Raw genomic sequence first — 18,551 nt, 5'->3', positions numbered from 1 at the left:
AGGAAGGTTTTCCCAGCACACAAGTTAAGAATATTAGAAGAATTTGCTGGCATTTTTTTTTTTTGAGGAAAAGGATTTTCCCTTCTTGTCTCTAAAAACTTGAATCTTGAGAATAAGTATTTAATTATAGATCATAAAATTAATGGAATTGATCTCTTCCCCTAAAACTAGATTAGGTGAAGAAAAGACTTTGACCCTCTCTACTTGCAGCAAAGCTCACCCATCTTTATGACCTGCTACTAAAAAGAGCAAACAAACACTGGTATGTTATTTTGGTATCACCTCAGTTGTCAGCCAAATCAGGTTTTTGATAACTTGGGCCACAAGTTCCTGGGCCCCTTCCTACAAGTCACATTTTTGTTCTATAATTGGCCAATCATTAATTAAACACCTACTATGTGCCACAGATGTGCTAGGTGCTGGGGCTACAAAGACAAAAACCAAGAAGAAACTGAAGGAGTTTACATCTAAGTAAATACGAAAATAAATGCAAAGTGCATACAAGGTAATTCTGGGAGGTGAAGGGATTGGAAGGGCATTACCAACAGATGGAGAAAAGGCAGAAGTGGTACTTGGGTGGAACTGGGCTTTAAATATGTTTAGATAATGTCAGAGGTAAAACAGTCCCTTAGAGCAATGAGCATAGGTGATAGTGGAGAGGGCAAAAAAAATGTTGTATATATGAGTTACAGCAAAAAGGTTAGCTTGATTGGAATACAGAATTGCCAAAAGGAATAATATGCTACAAGACTGATGACATACAAACCTAAGAGAATATTAAGATTGCAGAAAATCATGAGAAGATATAAAAATCGATGCAGGGTGATGGAAAATAAAATACACGATGATGACAACAATGTAAATGGGACAACAAAATGAACTAAATTGAATAATGCAAAATTATAATCAATAAGTATGGTACTTTATAATAACTAAGCTGGGCACTCAAAGGTATGAAAAAACACCTCCCTCTGTTGTACAGAGGTGTGAGACTCTGGGCCCAGGATACCACATACAGTGTCAACTGCTTTGTACTGTCAGGTTGGTTTTGCTAACTTCGTTTTCCTCTTTTCCTTATTCTTTATTATAAGTAGTATCTATGTGGGAGACAGACAGAAGAGGGATATGATTGGAAATTAGGTGATGTAAAAACAAAAGATAGCAATAAAATTCACTTTGAAAATAAGATTGGTAAAATGGGCTGGGACCAGACTACAAAAGCACTTTCTTGTAAGTAACACTTTTTTGTTGGGTCTACACTGTTATGTTGTAGTTTGGAAGTATTCTTTTCTTCATTAAGCTCCCAAGAATACTAACCAAGGTAAAAAGAAGGGCATTTCCTTGAGAGCACGGTTTCTTAACTGTGGTTTCTGAACTTGTTTCTAAAAAACATTTTGATAACAGTATTTCAATATAATTTGGTTTCCTTCATAATCCCATGCACTTTATTTTATGCATTAAAAAATAGGATTCTGAGCCCTTTCATAGGTTTCATTCTTTCATAGGCTTCACCAAAAGGGTCCATGATACAAAAAAAGGTTAAGGGTCATCTGAGAGGAAGATGATGGATAACAGTTTAACAAAACAAGCCAGGATTCTTTTTTAAAATCTCAATCAATGGGGGCAGCTAGGTGGTGCAGTGGATAAAGCACCGGCCCTGGATTCAGGAGGACCTGAGTTCAAATCCGGCCTCAGACACTTGACACTTACTAGCTGTGTGACCCTGGGCAAGTCACTTAACCCTCACTGCCCCACAGAAAGGAAACAAAGAAAGAAAGATCTCAATAAACTAGCCATTCCTCTTCCCCAAGGAACATCATAGCATCATAGTAACCTAAACGGTACCTCTTAAACACACACACACACACACACACACACACACACTTTTAAAAATAAGTCCAATCATAGAAAGAAACCATACAATAAAACAAAATATTCAATAGCAGTCCCTTTTCCTATAGTTAACCTAAAACAAAATGGTTGTCCACTGTTGGAGAAAAGCTAAATAAATTATGGCATGTGATAGGGCAGTATCGCACTTTGAGAAACAATGAAGAATTCAGAGAAATCTGCAAAGGCTTATATGAATTAACTGATACAAAGCCAGGAGAATATTATGCATGGTGACTGTAACAACCGAACTGAAAATAACACTAGAAAGCCTCCAAATTCTGACTAATTGTAAAGAACCTGTCTTGGTGGTAGAGAAGAGATGAACACACCTCTCCTCCCTAGAAGAGGCTGGGGACCCCAAGTACAAAATGATGCTTGTTATTAGACTGAACACAGCATATGCTACCGAACTCAAATGCTACATTAGTTTCACTTTTGGATTACTATTTGTCTTTACCACAAGGAAGGGCTCCACGGAGTGGGGGTGGGGAAACATGATATTGTTAAGTGACTAATGTAAAAACAAATGACATTTTTGAAAGACTTAACAATTCTAATCAATGCAGTGAGTAACCATGATTCCAAAGGACTGATGATGAAGCATACTACCCTACTTCCCGACAAGGAGCATGCCTATTGTGGGAATCTGTGTTGCTTCTTTTTCTTTCTTTTTAAAATCATTGGGGGGTGGGGCACGCAAATGAATGGAAGGAGAGATAGGGATAGCCCCTGCCCCACTCCAAAGGAGAGAACAGGAGGAAGGCTAAAAGGAACCACAAGATAAGTAGGATATTATATACTAGAAGAAAAATCCTGCTTTCCCCCACTTTCACTGATATGATATGCTATGTAGAATTAATTTTGTGATTCTCTTCTTTACCAAGGGCAAAGCAATGACAAAGTTTTCGTGTTTCTTTGCTTACAGAGAACAAATAAGAAACAACAAAACACGCAACAGAGTCCAGTGTATGAGGATCCAGCAATGCCTCTGGAGCTTCCAGAGAATTACCAAGAGATCATGAAGAGGAGCAAACAACTTAACAGTTTTGGTTACACTGAAATTGTTTCGTTGCTGTTGTTTTAGCTGGCTATGCTTCCTAAATAAATCTCCTCCTTTACGTTTTCATCTAGGAAATAAGGCAAAGGAAATGGCAGCTGGGTGGCGCAGTGGATAGAGGAGTGGCCCTGGAGTCAATAAGATCGAGTTCAAATCTCACCTCAGACACTCACTAGCTGTCTGACCCTGGGCAAGTCACTTAACCCCAATTGCCTTAAACATCTGGGGCCTTCTCCAGTCATCCTGATGTATATCTTGCCAATGGACCCAGATGGCTCTGGAGGAGAGAGAGAGATTGGTGACCTTGCACAGCCCTCCCTCACTTAAACTGAATTCAGTGCAAGTCATGACGTCGCTTCCCAATGTCACGGTCCTCTTCAAGAAAGTAGGACAAACAACAGGAAATAAGGGGAGTTCTAGCTTGTATATTTCTGGCCAATCAAGCTTTGGGTTACTAGTCCATGAACAAGTTCAATGTTAGGAAACATTCAATTTTGTTATTCCAGTAACCCTCTCCCAACACTGCCCATCCCATGATACTCAATGACATTAACTATATGGGGTACTAGAAAGCTAAGTTTAAAACAGGGATGCTCATTCAGCACCATTTTCTGCTTTCCTTCAGATAATGAGCACGGCTTTAGACAACACGTTTGCACCCATCCTGTTATGACAGCCCTGTCAACTCTAGGCCAAGCATTCAGCCTTGAGCTGCTATCACAGCAGTGTTGGAACGAACATCCATGAGATCATAGGGCAAAAACATCACGAAATAGCAAATTTTAGAGCTAAAAGGAACAACAGAGGTCAATTATCTCAACCCCTTCACTTTACAGATGAGGAAACTGAGGCACACAAGAGGTCAAGTGGCTTGCCTATGGCCACATTAGATAATCATGGGCAAGAACTGGGATATGGATAAAGGTCTTCTGACTCCAAAATTCAGTGCTCTTCCCATATTTCCACAGTTGGAAGTATATTACCCTTTGACCAAAAGGTGCTAAATGTGGCCATTTCTATTTGCAACACAGTTTCATGTTCTCCTAAAGAGTGGTCTCATATTGTGCTTTCTATTTTTTCCTAATAACGGTTCAAAATTTCTATAAATTTTTATTCATAAGGAAGAGTATTTTCTCTTAGAAAATTTTACTGCCAAGCTAAAACTGAATTACCAGAATACAATTTTAAATATGACAGATAAATAAAGATACAGAAAGTGACTAGGAAAAAGATTTTTTTTAAATCTCAGACAACAATAATTTGATAAGGGAGTTTCAATTTCTCTCCCTGACTATAATATGCACAGGCTACAACACAATTCAACTGCTACTAAATGTGTATATATCCAGATAAAATAGCAAATCAATTCAATTCTACCGAAAGTTTGTGCAAAATAGAATTACGTAAAGCCATTCTATCCACACTTTACCTCCAATACATAAGGTATCCCCCTCTTCATAGAGATACCATGAGGTTAACTGTTTTGCCTAAAGTTATGATTTTGTGGAGGGCTCAGTGGATAGAGTACCAGTCCTGAAGTCAGGAAGACTGCTCTTCCTGAGTTCAAATCTGGCCTCAGACACTTAATAGCTGCGTGACCCTGGACAAGTCACTTCACCCTGTTTACCTCAGTTCATCATTTGTAAAGAGAAGGAAATGGTGAACCACTCCACTATCTGTGCCAAGAAAACCCCAAAGGGGGTTATGGAGAGTCAGATAAAACTGAAAACGACCGAACAACAACAACAACAAAAATGATTTTGTGGAACCAATCACAAGAGCAGGAAGTACCTTTGAAATGCTGTTCAAAATAAGCCACAGGCCAAATGACATTATAACTGGGGTCCCATCATGTTATAATGTGTTAGCACCATTATTATTGCAGGCATCACTGCAGAACATTGTCTTTTGATGATGCTATTCTTATAGGCATGGTGGTATAATGGAAAAAAACCCTGTCACTTCAGGACAGATGTCAGTTCAAATCCTACTTCTGATTCATACTGACTTGGAATCCCTCAACTTCTGCAGGTGTGAAATGGGGGAGAATGAGACTTCTAGCAGCTCTCTCACAGGGTTGTTATCATTATGAATATCAGATGGGATAACACAGGATAGCCCTTAAAGGGCTAGATATATTCCTCCTATTATTATTATTTAATAAGCTAGGCCCCATAGAATAAGTATAACAATATAACAAGTATAACTGGAACCAAGAGTGTATCATAATGTAGCCAAACGCCACAAAATGATATTACTCTACTATTCGTACTATCACCAAAACAGGTCAAATTCCCCAATTCACCATTATACCAGGATATGATGTAGGACTTTCTAGTTTAAATGCACACCTATTATCTACCTAGCTCCTGCAAATGGGCCCCAAGAGGTGAGTGTAAGAATCAAATGAGATAATATTTAGAAAGCACTAAACACAGTACCTAGCACATAGTAGGTGCTTAATACATGCTTGTTCCCTTCCCCCTTTCCCGATTACTGTCCCATTTTATAGATGAAGAGATCAAAGCCCAAAGATGGGAAGAAGTTTGTAAAAAAAAAAACAAAAAAACCACAGAAGAGTGAATAGTAACAGAGCCCAGATGGAAAAATTTGGATGCTAAGGTCTCCAGAAATGGAATGGGCTATGTTTCAAGGAAGCCAATTCCCCCCTATATCTCTAGTCTTTTTTTAAAAAAAAACTCCTTGATTTTATTTATTTATTTTTTTTAATTTACATCTCTGGTCTTTAAGTAAAGATGGATGGCCTCTGTCAGGCACCCTGCAGAACACCCTGTGACTCCAACTGACTGTTACACAGATAGATCCTCTTGCATCTCGGCATTTATACAGCCCATACTGTAAGGGCTGAACAATAAAAGAGCAGAAAATGCAAACTTCCAAGAGGACATTTCACAAATCCTTTAAAGCGTCATCTGGTTGCTGACACCTTGCTCTATCCCTAGCCTGCCCTCTGACAGGTACTAATAGGGAAAGCTATCTACTATCTCAACAATCAGCCCTAGATCAAACTAGGATGTCCTTTGGACAAACCCAATGCTGCACAATATTAAGAATCAAATAAGATAATATTGGGTATTTTCAGAACAATAGATTTTATTATTTAAAAAATCTCACAGGATAAGATTTTTTTTTCTTTTTTTTAAAATGAAAACACTCAGGAAAGCTGTTGCCCAATCAGTAACAGAAGAAAAAGGGAATAAGACTTGGTAAATTTCTGAAGTTTAGTGGCTTCTTTATCCCAAATGTGACCTTCCCTCCCCATGTCTTTAGATGAGATTTATCAGAGCAGCACCCAAGTTCTTGCCCTTGACTCTTTGCCTTTAAACTCCCAGCAGGCCACCCATTCTTCACCATCTCCAGAATAGTCCGTCACTTCACTTCTACCAATTTATTTACCCAAGCTACTTAGGAGTTTGCCTTCTGTTCATGGTCACACCCTTCAATGGCATCCTCATTAATACCCTAGACTCTCCAGACTTCTTGACCTTCCAATCTTCAGCTGAGGATCACAAGACTTGGCAATTGATGGGATATGGCAAATGAGGAAGAGTGAAGAATTGAGGGTGACTCCTAGGTTTCAATTCTATTATAAGCAACCCTGACTTGGAAGTAAATTCAGCCAATTACTCATTCATAATTTGGTTCCCAAGGAACTGCTATCCTTTGATTTCTTCTAACCTCCCTCCCCAAATGCCAAGTACAATGGTCTTGCCCTTAATTCTCATTCTCCCTGACTTCTCTGTAGCACTTTATACCACAAATTGTCATCTGATTCTTGATTCCCTCAGTTTCCATGAGCTGACCCTTCCCCCCATCTACTGCTGCAAAAGACTCTCCTTGCTCAATGGACTAGGTGGAGGGAGGGAGGAGTCATTCTTCAAGACTCAGTCTTCAGTGATAACATATACCCCACGTCCCTGCTTCAGCTAGTTTTCATCACCTTGCTGGAATCATCGCAGTAGCCTCCTAATCAAGTTTGCTGGTTTCATTAATTTCCCTCCCATCACCGCCAGTCTCCAAAGATCAAAAGCACACAGATCAGTTCCAGGAGGTAGGTGAATTGTCCAGGGCCACATCGGTAATGGCAGAACTGAAATGAGAACTTATGGTTCTCCCGATGATTCTTGGTCCTACACCAAACTGCACACTATCCCAGGTTCTGTCATCAAATCAATGAGACATTTATTACCTTTTGTCACATCCACAAAAGAGCTGAAAGGAGAGCACCCACACAAATATCATGCTGTTAGCAAAACTCTGGATGGACTCTATGGGACATGATTTAAAAAAGCAAACACCAGGGCAGCTAGGTGGCACAGTGGATAAAGCACCAGCCTTGGATTCAGGAGGACCTGAGTTCAGATCTGGCCTCAGACACTTAATACTTACTAGCTGTGTGACCCTGGGCAAGTAACCTAACCCCCCAAAACCAACCAAACAAACAAAAAAACCACCTTCCCAGAAATCCCTAGGCCTAGATGTGGCTTTCAGGTTTTTGTTTATGAAAGGATCTAAATGAGTATGATGCCCAAAATGCTGGAGAAGTCAAGTGTGAACCTTCAAGATGGAGTTACTGGTCTGGCTTGGAAAACATAAATCCTACAATTATATTCTATTTCCTATTTAAGGATATAGCCTGATAGAGCAGAAAGAGATATATTCGGAGTGAGAGGTCCTAATTTCAAATCCTGGCTTCTGACACTTGCTACCTGTGGGACTTGGGCAAGTTAATTAACCCCTCTGGGTCTTTTCCTCTACAAAATGAACAGATTAGACTAGATGATGCCTACAAAGTTTGTCTTGGCTCTTAATCTGTGACCACGAGGCTCCAAATGCTCTAAAAATGCCTAATAAATGTGCTTTCTCTCCCCAAAGGACAACAAAAATTGCTATTTGGTAACTATTTGAAAGCAATGCCTGATTTCATTAGAGTTAAGTTTGCTTTGTTCTTCTTTTCTTTCCTTCTTCTTTTTTTTTTTTTTGGGGCAATGGGGGTTAAGTGACTTGCCCAGGGTCACACAGCTAGTAAGTGTCAAGTGTCTGAGGCTGGATTTGAATTTAGGTCCTCCTGAATCCAGGGCCAGTGCTCTATCCACTGCACCACCTAGCTGCCCCAAGTTTGCTTTATTCTTAGTGCTTCTAGGTGAGAAAACTGTAACTTTTTGAGACTCTTTTATTTTGGAAAAGAACATCATGAAGAATCCATAAAAGAAAACTGACAACAGTCTATTGTCTACAAAGCAGGAAAATAAAATGATCTAATACATCAGCAGTTGGGTTTGATGAAGGAGGGGAGGAATCGGCAGAGGATAACTGTCTAATGAATGAAATGCTAATAAAAAATTGTCCCTGACCAGGATGAACAGAGTAACTACTCCTGTTTCTCTAACTCCACATGTAAAAAAGCAATTTCCCCATAACTAAGTGAGAGAGTGAAATGATTCTCCCCATTTACAAAGGAGGATATTGAGCCTCAAAGATAAATGATTTGCTTGGGGGGGAGAACTTAGGTCTTCTGCCTCTATGTTGATTTTTTTTTTTTGGTGAGAACTGAATTAGAGTTAAGTGACTTGCCCAGGGTCACACAGCTAGTAAGTGTCAAGTCTCTGAGGCCACATTTGAACTCAGGTCCTTCTGACTCCAGGGCCTGTGCTCTATCCACTGCGCCACCTAGCTGCCCCTATGTTGAGTCTTAACACATAAACATACACTCAATTGTTGAGGTAGAGTAAGAGTCAAAATTCAATATGTGAGCCCCTATGGCATGATGGGAAAATGTGCTGCTTTAGACCCAGCTCTCATTAGCTGTGTGACCTCAAAACTCAGGTTCATTCTCTAAGTCTCTTTTCCCTCATTTGTAAGATGGGGGGGGGGGGGATGGCAGCTTGTACATGATTTCTAAAGGTCCCAAGAAGCTCCACCATCTGATAGTTCGAGAAAACCTAGTTAAGAGGCATTTTTTCTCCATTAACTACGTCATAGCTCTTTGCTTTGACTCAAAACTAACAGAAACTGCAAAGATGGAAGTGGCTCAAATTCTGCAGGGCTCAGCCTTTTCCTAGAACTTGGTTGTATTTATCCCCTGGAATCAAATTTGTTTATTTTATGAAGGTTGTCCTGGCCTTTCCTGCCCGTGAGACAGTTATCCCTATGCAAATGAAGCTTCTGCAGAAAGGCAGATTTCTTCAAGTTAACCAGCACAGTGGCCCCACCTGTCCTTTCCAACTACCTCATCCCTACTGACAGCAGATGAGTCTCTCTCCATCCTCAGATGCTTCGTGTCTCAACAGAATCGATCAGAAATCGGTAGCACTGTATCTGGCACGTCCTCTCTGATGTAAATCTACAACATCATGATCCCTGTACTTGACCTTGTCCGAGGAGGGGGCTATTTTGTATTACAAGGCTATTTGGATATGGGTAATAAAAAAAACAACAACATCATACCCCACCTGGCAAATGGAGAGGACTGGCAACTTAGGTCAAATTGAACATTTGTATTCAGGCCACTTATAGAAAATGGAGAGGAAGAAAGTAATGAGATTTCAATCTGGCACACATAGAAGAATATCACCCATTTGCTACTACAGAAAGGCCAACCTGACAATCTTTGTACTGAAGAGCAAACCACAAATAAAAGTGGCATTACAGAGGCTGATTCGTTAACCCTAAATCTTCTAGTCACTTTACCGATGTGCATTTTCACAGGTTTTAAATTAGGTTTGACCATTTTTCCTTCTCTTTGAGGTCACTTCTACCACTGTACCCTCTCCAACCCCCTCCCCCCCAAACGTCTTGGCTTTTTGGCTAAGGATAGAACAGATGTGTTCTGGCTCTTTGAAAGACAAAATCCCCAAAAGAAAGTGCTCATAAAGCCTCTCTGTGTACCTCAGACTTAGCTGCCTAAAGGGCATGGCCTTGTTATGATTTCATTTCAACATGTACAATCTCGGATCTCCCATCTTCCAGTAATGCTCTACTGATTGAATTACATGCAGGGTTTTTTTTTTTCTTTTTCACCCGCCCTCTTGGAAAAAAAAATCAATTTCAATCTGCAAAAAACAAACAGGTCTATGGTTGTCAAATCTGACTCTCATTCAGACGAGACCCATGTGAGAGAAAAGAACAGTGTTATGCCAGATGATTTCCTGACCCTGGCATACCCCACCACCCCAATCCCCCAACTATGGTGGATTGCTGCAGGAAAATCTCAACAGCCCACAGGATAATGAAAGAGAACTCTACTGAGTCCCGAGACCTGAGGTCTGAAACTGGCTGACACAAAATTGCCACATGACCTCATCTTGAATAGAATGGTCACTGTACTTCTACACCCCAAATATCTTCTTCATCTGTAAAATGAGAGAAGCGGTGGTACTACAGAGGAAAAAAGGGGTACTGGTTTCTGAGGATAAAATTGGGTTCTACCAGTGTGACCCACTTTGTTCTTCTGGTTAGGACTCAGTTTCCTCATCCGTAAAATGAGGTCACTTCGAGCTCTAAAATTCTATGATCCTTAGCTGTATGACCCCAGGCAAGTCACTTAACCCTCACTGCCCCACCAAAAAAAAAAAAAAAAAAATCCATGACTCTATGGTGTCTGTAATATTATAATATAATATGTAATATAATATAATAATAAGACCACCAGAAGAAATCAAACAGGAATTGAAAAGATTCCATCAGAAACTGTCATGGAAACATCCCTTTCTCACAAATTGCAGGGCTCATCCCCTCATACTCCACTATTTCAATATAACATATTACTACTGAGATATTTTACTACCATAAGATCAGCACAGCAAATTCTTGCTTATGCAAAATAAAGGGGGTGAGTCACATTTCCAATAACAAAATAATCTAAAGATAATTTCATTTTTAGCTTAAATTTTGGATGCTCCAGATTTTTCCCCTTTTGCATTAGATCTGCCATCCTATTCATTATGCCTCTCTTAAATGAGCATTCAAATTCTTTTGCGTTGAGCATTAACCAACTGAAAAGCAAGGCAAGTAGTATCCCCCAGTATGTATGTATATATACTAGTTGTTATCTATGTTATTATATATATTAGCTCAGTTGTTAAACTGGCAAAAGAATAGGAGGACTGAAACAACTATTCAGAAAACTAATTTGGAACAATCAATCACTTTCACCCAAGATCAAATTCTGACAAACCAAGACCAGGAAAACAGTGATTTTCAAAATCTCCACAGTCACAAATCTCACTTTGCCTGAGATTCCTTCCGTCTGGACTCCCCACAAATCAAGCATCTAACAAAATAAGAAAGTTAATTAGCATTTGTTATCACTTCCTAAACATCTTCTAGTGGAGGTACTAGCCAGAAAATAAATAAATAAGTGAGAGTACAAGGAGAAGGCAAGGACCTAGATCACCCACAAACTGGATACCCAGCCTGAATAATTAAGAGCTGGCTACAACTCAAAGATTTTTTTCCCCCCTTTTCTCCTGGATTACCGAAACAGCTTACTTAAACACATCTTTTTCTGCTTAAGACTTTGTTAACCATTTTAAGTCTAGTCCAAGAGAAATAAAGTCATCTTCTATCAGGTTAGGGCAGATATATATCTCTATCTATATATAGATAGATAGATATATTTAACCCTAGCACAACAGAAATCTAGCACCAACAGAGGGATGGAGGGCTAGAGGCATGTAGAAAGATGCTCACTCTCCTCTCCTCTTCATCCTTTGAGATCTTAGGAATTCTAGGATCTGGTACCCAAATCAGTCTGGGAGATGATTCAAGCATCCCTAGCATCAGTCTTCTTGACTATCAATGAAAAAAAGTGGCTATCTGATATCCCATTTCAACCCTTAAACTCTGTAAAACCACAGTTGGCAAATTAGAAAATGTACTGTCAAGCCTTTTTGACACTTTCAGAAACACAAAGAAGCATTCCTGGGAGTTTGGGACCTTTTTCATTTAAAAAAAAAAAGTCCTATACTACTCATCTCTGAAGTATAATACCAAATTCCAGCTTAGCTGCCCCTGTAATATGGTTTAATTATGATGACTGAACTAATAGGCTGACATCATAGACTTTTACAGGCTGACCCCATGTCATCCTGATGTATCATTTTGCACCAGTTCAGTGCTGTAAATCAATTTAAGATCTCAAGCAGGTTGAAAAGGCTGGTAATGATGCTTTCTCTGCAGTCTCTAGGGACTCTACATTATACACAACTTACATTATTTATAAAGCTCAATGATGCCTCCATTAGCCTTGTAAGACTACACAAATGAGCCCTTTTATACACACACAATACACAACTTGGACTGTATTATCCAGACTGCTGCAGCTTAAATATGGCTGTCTAATTACACCCAAGTTTACTCCTTCTTTCCAATCATTTGGCTATTAAATTTCATCTTTAATCCAGAAATACTCACAGGCCTAGACAGAAACTAAAATTCAACCCATCGACTATTTTAATATTTAGGGAAACAGGATTTCCAGACTTCTAAAAAAAAACTTGAACTTGGGATGTCTTAAAGCTTCCTACAATTGCCTTCTTTTTAATGTAACAAGTCAACATGTATTTGTTTTTTGTCTTAAATTGCCACTTCTTTTAAGTGCAGTGATCATCAGATCTTCAAGCGTATAAAAGGATACTGAGAGAGGAAAAATGTATTTGGTTACATACCTATGGTTAGAGGGGTCAAAACTAAATCAAGGACAAATCCCCACCCTCAGGGGTAACTCAATCCTTGCTTGATCCTCTCTAGAGGCTTCTGCATCACCTACCCCCAGAAAATCATCTCTGATGCCCCAAGTTATAGTTTCAGAAGAATTGCAATATTACAAGCTGAGCACCACCTGCAGAGAAATATCAAATAACTACAAATGGGAAAGGGTGGGAGTGGAGTGAGAGAAAACACTTAAAGTCTGTATAATATATTTAAGCCCGAAAGCCACAAACAAAAATGGCAGGGATGTAAAAAACACTGGTGCCAACTAAAAACGTGGGTTCGGTGAACCCTGATCCAACCTAGATTCCTTTTAAAAACACCGGTTCCACTAGAGCTCCCCAGCCTTCAATAAAAGGTAAAGTGGTAATTATAAATAAACAAGATGAAGATCACAGCACAGTCTTCTCATTGTGTTACTGAAGTGTAGGCATGCCATCCCTGAAAACCAATTAGAAAGAGACATGTTCTGATAGAAAGCTGTTCTTTGATCCAGCTACTTAGGAGTTTTGTTTCAGAGACATCTAGGAAGGCAGGCCCAAATCATGCCACTCTGCATGTTTTATTCTGTTTTTTAAACTTCAGGTCCAAGACAATAAAGAAAAAAAATCCAAACGGAAATATGCCAGTTTTCATGGCAGATCGGAAAGCGATTGGCTTTACTTAAGAGACCTTTAAGCTGGGCCTCAATTTTTGGGACCAAGCTTCCAAATAAATCAAGGTTTCAATCACATCATCTTCAAAACTGGGGTGGGGGGAGGAGGGAGGGAAGTCCTGCTGTCACAGTAATCTTAGAGTCGGCCAACATTTGTTCCTCTTTCCCATAATACAGCTAAGGGAAAAACCCTGTTCCTATAAATGCTCCCATATATTAGGCATGTAGAAAAACAAGCCCACGTTTCTTTCTCTCACAGTCTTCCCTTTCCCTCCCGCCTCCCCCCCTTACATAAACTACTAAGCGAAACACTAACAAAGGCTTGGGAGAGAGTAAATGACACAGTTGTTCACGAGCAAACTTTGCAATACACACGGAGAAAGACGATCGGATCCAGTCGAAAGGATCCACGGGCATAGGGAAGGAAGAAAAAGGGGGGGAGAGGGGGGCAAAGCAACCAAAATCATCCGCCACGAAACCTTGGAACAAATTAGAGGGACTTTTGGTACGAACTTTCCTTGACCTCGACCCCCAAGGATAGAACGGAGGGACAAGAAAAGAAAACGGGCGGGGGTGGGAAGCTTAGAGAAAAGATGAGTTTTCTTCCTTCTCTGCGATCCACACTTCAGAAAAGCTGGGAGCGAGTGTGCGTATGAAAAAGTGTGAGTGTGTGTGGTGTACACACACACACACACACACACACACACACACACACACACACACACACACGAGACAAACCCAGCCAAAGCAGTTCCTGAAACTCCCACAAGTTTGACTGCCCCCTCCCCTCTCCCTTCCCGATCTGCGGGCGCAGGACACAAAGGGGCTCCGGGGCGCGGGCCGCCCCAACAGCAGCTGAACCAAAGGAAAGGAGAGGGAAACCGGGAGCAGAGTCAGTGAGAGAGAAGTCCGAGCGGAGGAGACCTCGGCCGGTCAAGACCGCCAGGATAGAGGCGGGGAAGTCGCCCCCCCAACCCCCACCCCCGTCTCCTCCAACCCAACAAAGACGCCAACGCAAAGTTGGAAGCTCAAAGCGCACCCCTACAGCCGGCCAGGAGGGAGGGAGAGGAGAGAAGGGAGAGGCGAGGTGGGAGGGGGGGGCCGTGGGTTTCTAAGAGCCGCCGGGCGACGCCATCATGGGGGGGGGGGGGGAACCTTCCATCCTCTTCTCCCCGCGAAGGAAAAAAACCCTTTCCCCTAAACCCACGCACCTAAGTTACCATCCCAGCGCCGCGGCGGGAGTCTGAAACCAGGAAGGGGGAAGAGGGAGGGGGGCGGCTGGGGGACAGTGGGGAGGGGGCGGCCGGGGGGCAGCGGGGAGGGAGGACTGCAGCAAAGTAGGATCCAGCCACCCCCACCCCCACCCCTTCCCGGACGGCAGTACCCCCCGGAGTCCGCGAGCAAGAGGGACTAGGAGGCGGCTCCAGGGCAGAGCAGCCGGGCCGGGGCTGGGAGGGAAGGGAGTGGGGTGGGACGTGAAAAAGGGAAAGTTGGGGGGTCGGGTGGGTTCTTTGGTTTTTACCCCGTGGGCGGCGCGCCCCGCAAAGGCGAGTGCAGAAGAGTCCCCACCGGCAGCGCCGCCGTTGTCTGGCTGCTGTGGCCGCCGATCCCACTGAGAATCCCGCAGCTCCGGCCGCCTCGCCGCCCCTCCCGCTCGCTCGCGGGGCCGACAGCCCGGCCGCCGGTCCCTCCCCTCGCTCCTGCTTCGGCAGCGGCGGCGGCGGCGGCAGCAGCAGCAGCAGCAGCAGCCGCAGCAGCCGCCGCACAGTGGGCAGCCCTGCGCCGCCCGCTAGCTCGCTCTCTGCTTTTCCTCCCTCTCTCTCTCTCTCTCTCTCTCTCTCCTCTCTCTCTCTCTCCCTCCCTCCCTCTCCCGGAGCCTGGATTGATCTGGTCTCGCTGGCGTCAGGGAGTCGGAGCCGCCCAGCCTCCACTACTCCACTGCCAATACACAACACACACACACACACACGCACAAGCGCGCACACACACTCACACATACACACACTCACACACTTACAAACGTTCCACCACCGCCACCCCAGACTAGGGATCCTCTCCAAATTACCGCGCTGAGCACGCTCAGAAGCAACAGCTGCTGCTGCAGCGAAGGAGGAGGCCGCTGCCTCAGGGGCCCCCAACAAACACGGCGGGGGAACTAACTCTGGGGACAACTCTCCTCCCCCGCTTTTTTCTTTCACCCACTCCCGCCCCCCCCCAAAAAAAGAGGGGGTGTGGAGTTATAACGCTGAGTTCAGTCGTTCTGAAAGTCCTGTTGCCTTTAGTCCTGATCGGATTGACTTGGTGTGTATGGTCTTTGCAAATAAAGTTTAGGGCCGTGTGTTTTATTTTCTAAAATCGTCTTTCCACTTTCCCCGCCCGCACTGGGTCTTCCTTCTACGTGGGGTTCTTCTTTTTTTGTTTTGTTTTAAACTTTCCAATTAAGACGTCCTTTTCCCCCTTCCCTATCAGTAATTCCCCCTTCCCCCCCCCCCATTATTTGCAGGGCCATAAACTCCAAGTGCAAATAAAATCTCCAGAATTGGTTGATCACAGCCTTTCCAAACTAGGGCTGCATGGCTTAGTCTGCCCTCGAAGGCAATAGGTTTGTTTTGTGTCAAATCCAGAACCCATTTATTTTAGCACGTAATCTTTCTGGCCCCAAGTAAGGATGCATGCAGCAAAGGAGACATTCCTTTACAAAGCGAAAAGGCTACAGATTTGAGGGCATTTCCCCCCCTAATCCACTGGCAAGCCCTTCAGAGATGACAAAACAATTTGACGCTTTACCTAGGCTTCTTAGAGGAGGAGAGCTCTACCCCTAGTTTAGTTTAAACAAAAAAAGAAAAAAAAAGTGTATTCACAACAAAATAGATGTTAAAAAACAGCAACCGCAATTAAGGACAACACTCGCCTACTTAAGATTTTTTCATTATTTTTTCCATTTATTTCTCATTATTTCCCTTTTTTCATTATTCACCTAAAATGCAACTTTCTTAAGGCTTCTCTACTCACCTCCACCCCTTAGAATCCCTAGTTTCTTTCAAAACAATTAGAACCTTTCCACTTAAGAAGTTGTTAAAGTTATTTCTTTGCCTTTAGAAATAACCGTGTTAAACTTTTTCTGTATTTATCTATATACATTATTGAAATGTAAACTGGAAACCCAAGATTGGTCCCTTATATTTTTGTATCCATAGTGCCTGTGTCCTGCACACAGCAGGCACTTTATAAAAATTGTGTTGCTCTTCATAAGTTTTAGAACTGGAAGGGACCCTACCGAGTCATTTGACGCTGTCAAAAAAAGTGCACTCAATTTGAGTTCCAATCCTATATCAATGCTCAAGGCAGCCTGGCTGAACTTAAATCTTCCTCTCTCCGAGCTTTAGTTTTCCCATCTGTAAAGTGAAAGAGTAGTCCTGGATGACCTCAAAGGTATTTGTCTGCTCTCCTCTGTGATACAATGATCCTGTGACCTCCTAAGATATTTCCTTACATTTTTTTAACAGCTCTAATCATTAAGAAGCCGTTCCTTATATTAAGCAGGAAATCTACCTAATTTCTATGTATTGGTCTAAGTTTGGACCATTCAAGCAAGCAGAAGGCTTCCATAAGACATTACTATGTGAAGACAACCATCATACTCCACTAAGTCTTATCCAGATAAACTATTCTAAATTCCCAGATATAAGCAATATTTTCTAGGCTCCAAAGTGCCTGTCTGACTTTAGGCAAATTACTGCCTCACTCTGGGCCTGTTTCCTAGTTGATAAAATGGGAGTGTGTGAGTGGTGAAGGAGTAGAATCTAAGATCCCTTTCAGGTATAAATCCGTGATCTAGTGATCTGGAGTCCAACCTCCCTTCTTTTTATAGAAAAAGAGTCCTACCTAGAGAGGGGAAATCACTTGCCCAAGATCTCACTGGTCTTAGCTATTGATGAATGCCTGGCTTTGCACAAAGGCAAAGAATGATTAAAAAAAAACAACAGAAAAATTAGAGGATTATGTGCATTACAAAAAGATTCACCTTGTTGCCTTAAATAGCAGCTCCCTTGCTACATTTAAGTGTTTGTTTATATCAGCTTCCCAGGTGCATTTAAGTGTTAGTTTGAACTTAAATGGCCTCCCAGGATAGCTGCTATTAAAAGGAATCCTGCAGTGATAACTACTTGGGGGGGGGGGGCGGGGGATGCTGCTGAAAACACATTTACTGGGAAAGCCCAGAAGTGGCTATAGTTCAATTCTATACATGCTGATGACTAATTGACTATGAAGCTAATATGCATACATAATGACACTGGCCTAAAGGATCCACACTTTGACCTTACTTAAGGGATTCTACTCAAAAAAATTCACCAATCACCTCAGCCCCTCCCACATCTTAATCCATAAGAATGATGCCGTCTCAAACCCAGTTTAGCTGGAGTACTCTATACCCGTAAGAAACCTCCTTTCATGATTCAAAGTAATTGATCCCAATTTATTTATTCTGGAAATTCCAATTTATGAATTTGGGGGGGGGTTAAGTAACAACTTTACAGTAATTGCCTTCAAGGATCTTTCTCACTGTCAGATTGGGGTTTTTTCCCCTCAGAGTTCCTTAACAAATAGATCTAGGTAAAAATTCACACCAAGTTTTCATTAATCATTCCATATTTTCTGAAATACATGCATTTTATAATTTCCGCTTAACATTATTGGTAGGATCCAAATTTGCCTTAATCTGGATTGGAGTTTCAGAAGGGTTCCTGCTTCTTTCTTATTCTGGCTCTGGCTCTCCTTCCATGTAGCCTTCCTTCCTTCCTCTACCCCTCCCTCCCTTCTTTTCTTTCTTTCCTCCTCTTCCCCTTTCTCTTCTTTCTCCTTCCCCTTCTTCTTCCTCTTTCTTCTTCTCCCTCTCCTTCCTCTTCCTTCTCCTACTTCTTCCTCTTACCCCTCTCCTCTTCCTCCTTCTTCCTTTCTCTCCTGTCACATTTTGGTTTTTTCCCTTTTTGGATCAGCTGGCATTTATTAAGCACTTACTATATGTTAAGCCTTGTATTAGACTTTGGGGGAATACCAAGACAAAAATAGCAAACATTACATTTAACTGGTGACATACAAAATATAAACAAATAAGTATAAACATGATCATTTGAAGAGAGATTACTGACAACTAGGGGGGTCAGGAAAAGCTTTTCACAGAAAAATAATATAACAGTGGAAGATAATATATCA

General features: G+C 41.9%; 1 protein-coding gene across 3 annotated transcripts in view; it reads right to left on the bottom strand.

The window, feature by feature from the left end:
* Positions 1–15,128, bottom strand: part of SMAD1 (SMAD family member 1) — a 93,373-nt gene extending 78,245 nt beyond the window's left edge. For all 3 annotated transcript variants that reach the window (XM_043973494.1, XM_043973496.1, XM_043973495.1), the window contains exon 1: positions 14,860–15,128. The gene's annotated coding sequence lies outside the window, so the exon portion shown is untranslated. The remainder of the gene's footprint in view (positions 1–14,859) is intronic.
* Between the last annotated feature and the right edge of the window lie 3,423 nt (positions 15,129–18,551).

Source organism: Dromiciops gliroides, chromosome 6 (genome assembly GCF_019393635.1).
Source record: "Dromiciops gliroides isolate mDroGli1 chromosome 6, mDroGli1.pri, whole genome shotgun sequence".
In the NCBI taxonomy this organism is placed as follows: Eukaryota; Metazoa; Chordata; class Mammalia; order Microbiotheria; family Microbiotheriidae; genus Dromiciops; species Dromiciops gliroides.
This window is presented reverse-complemented; position numbering and strand designations above follow the sequence as displayed.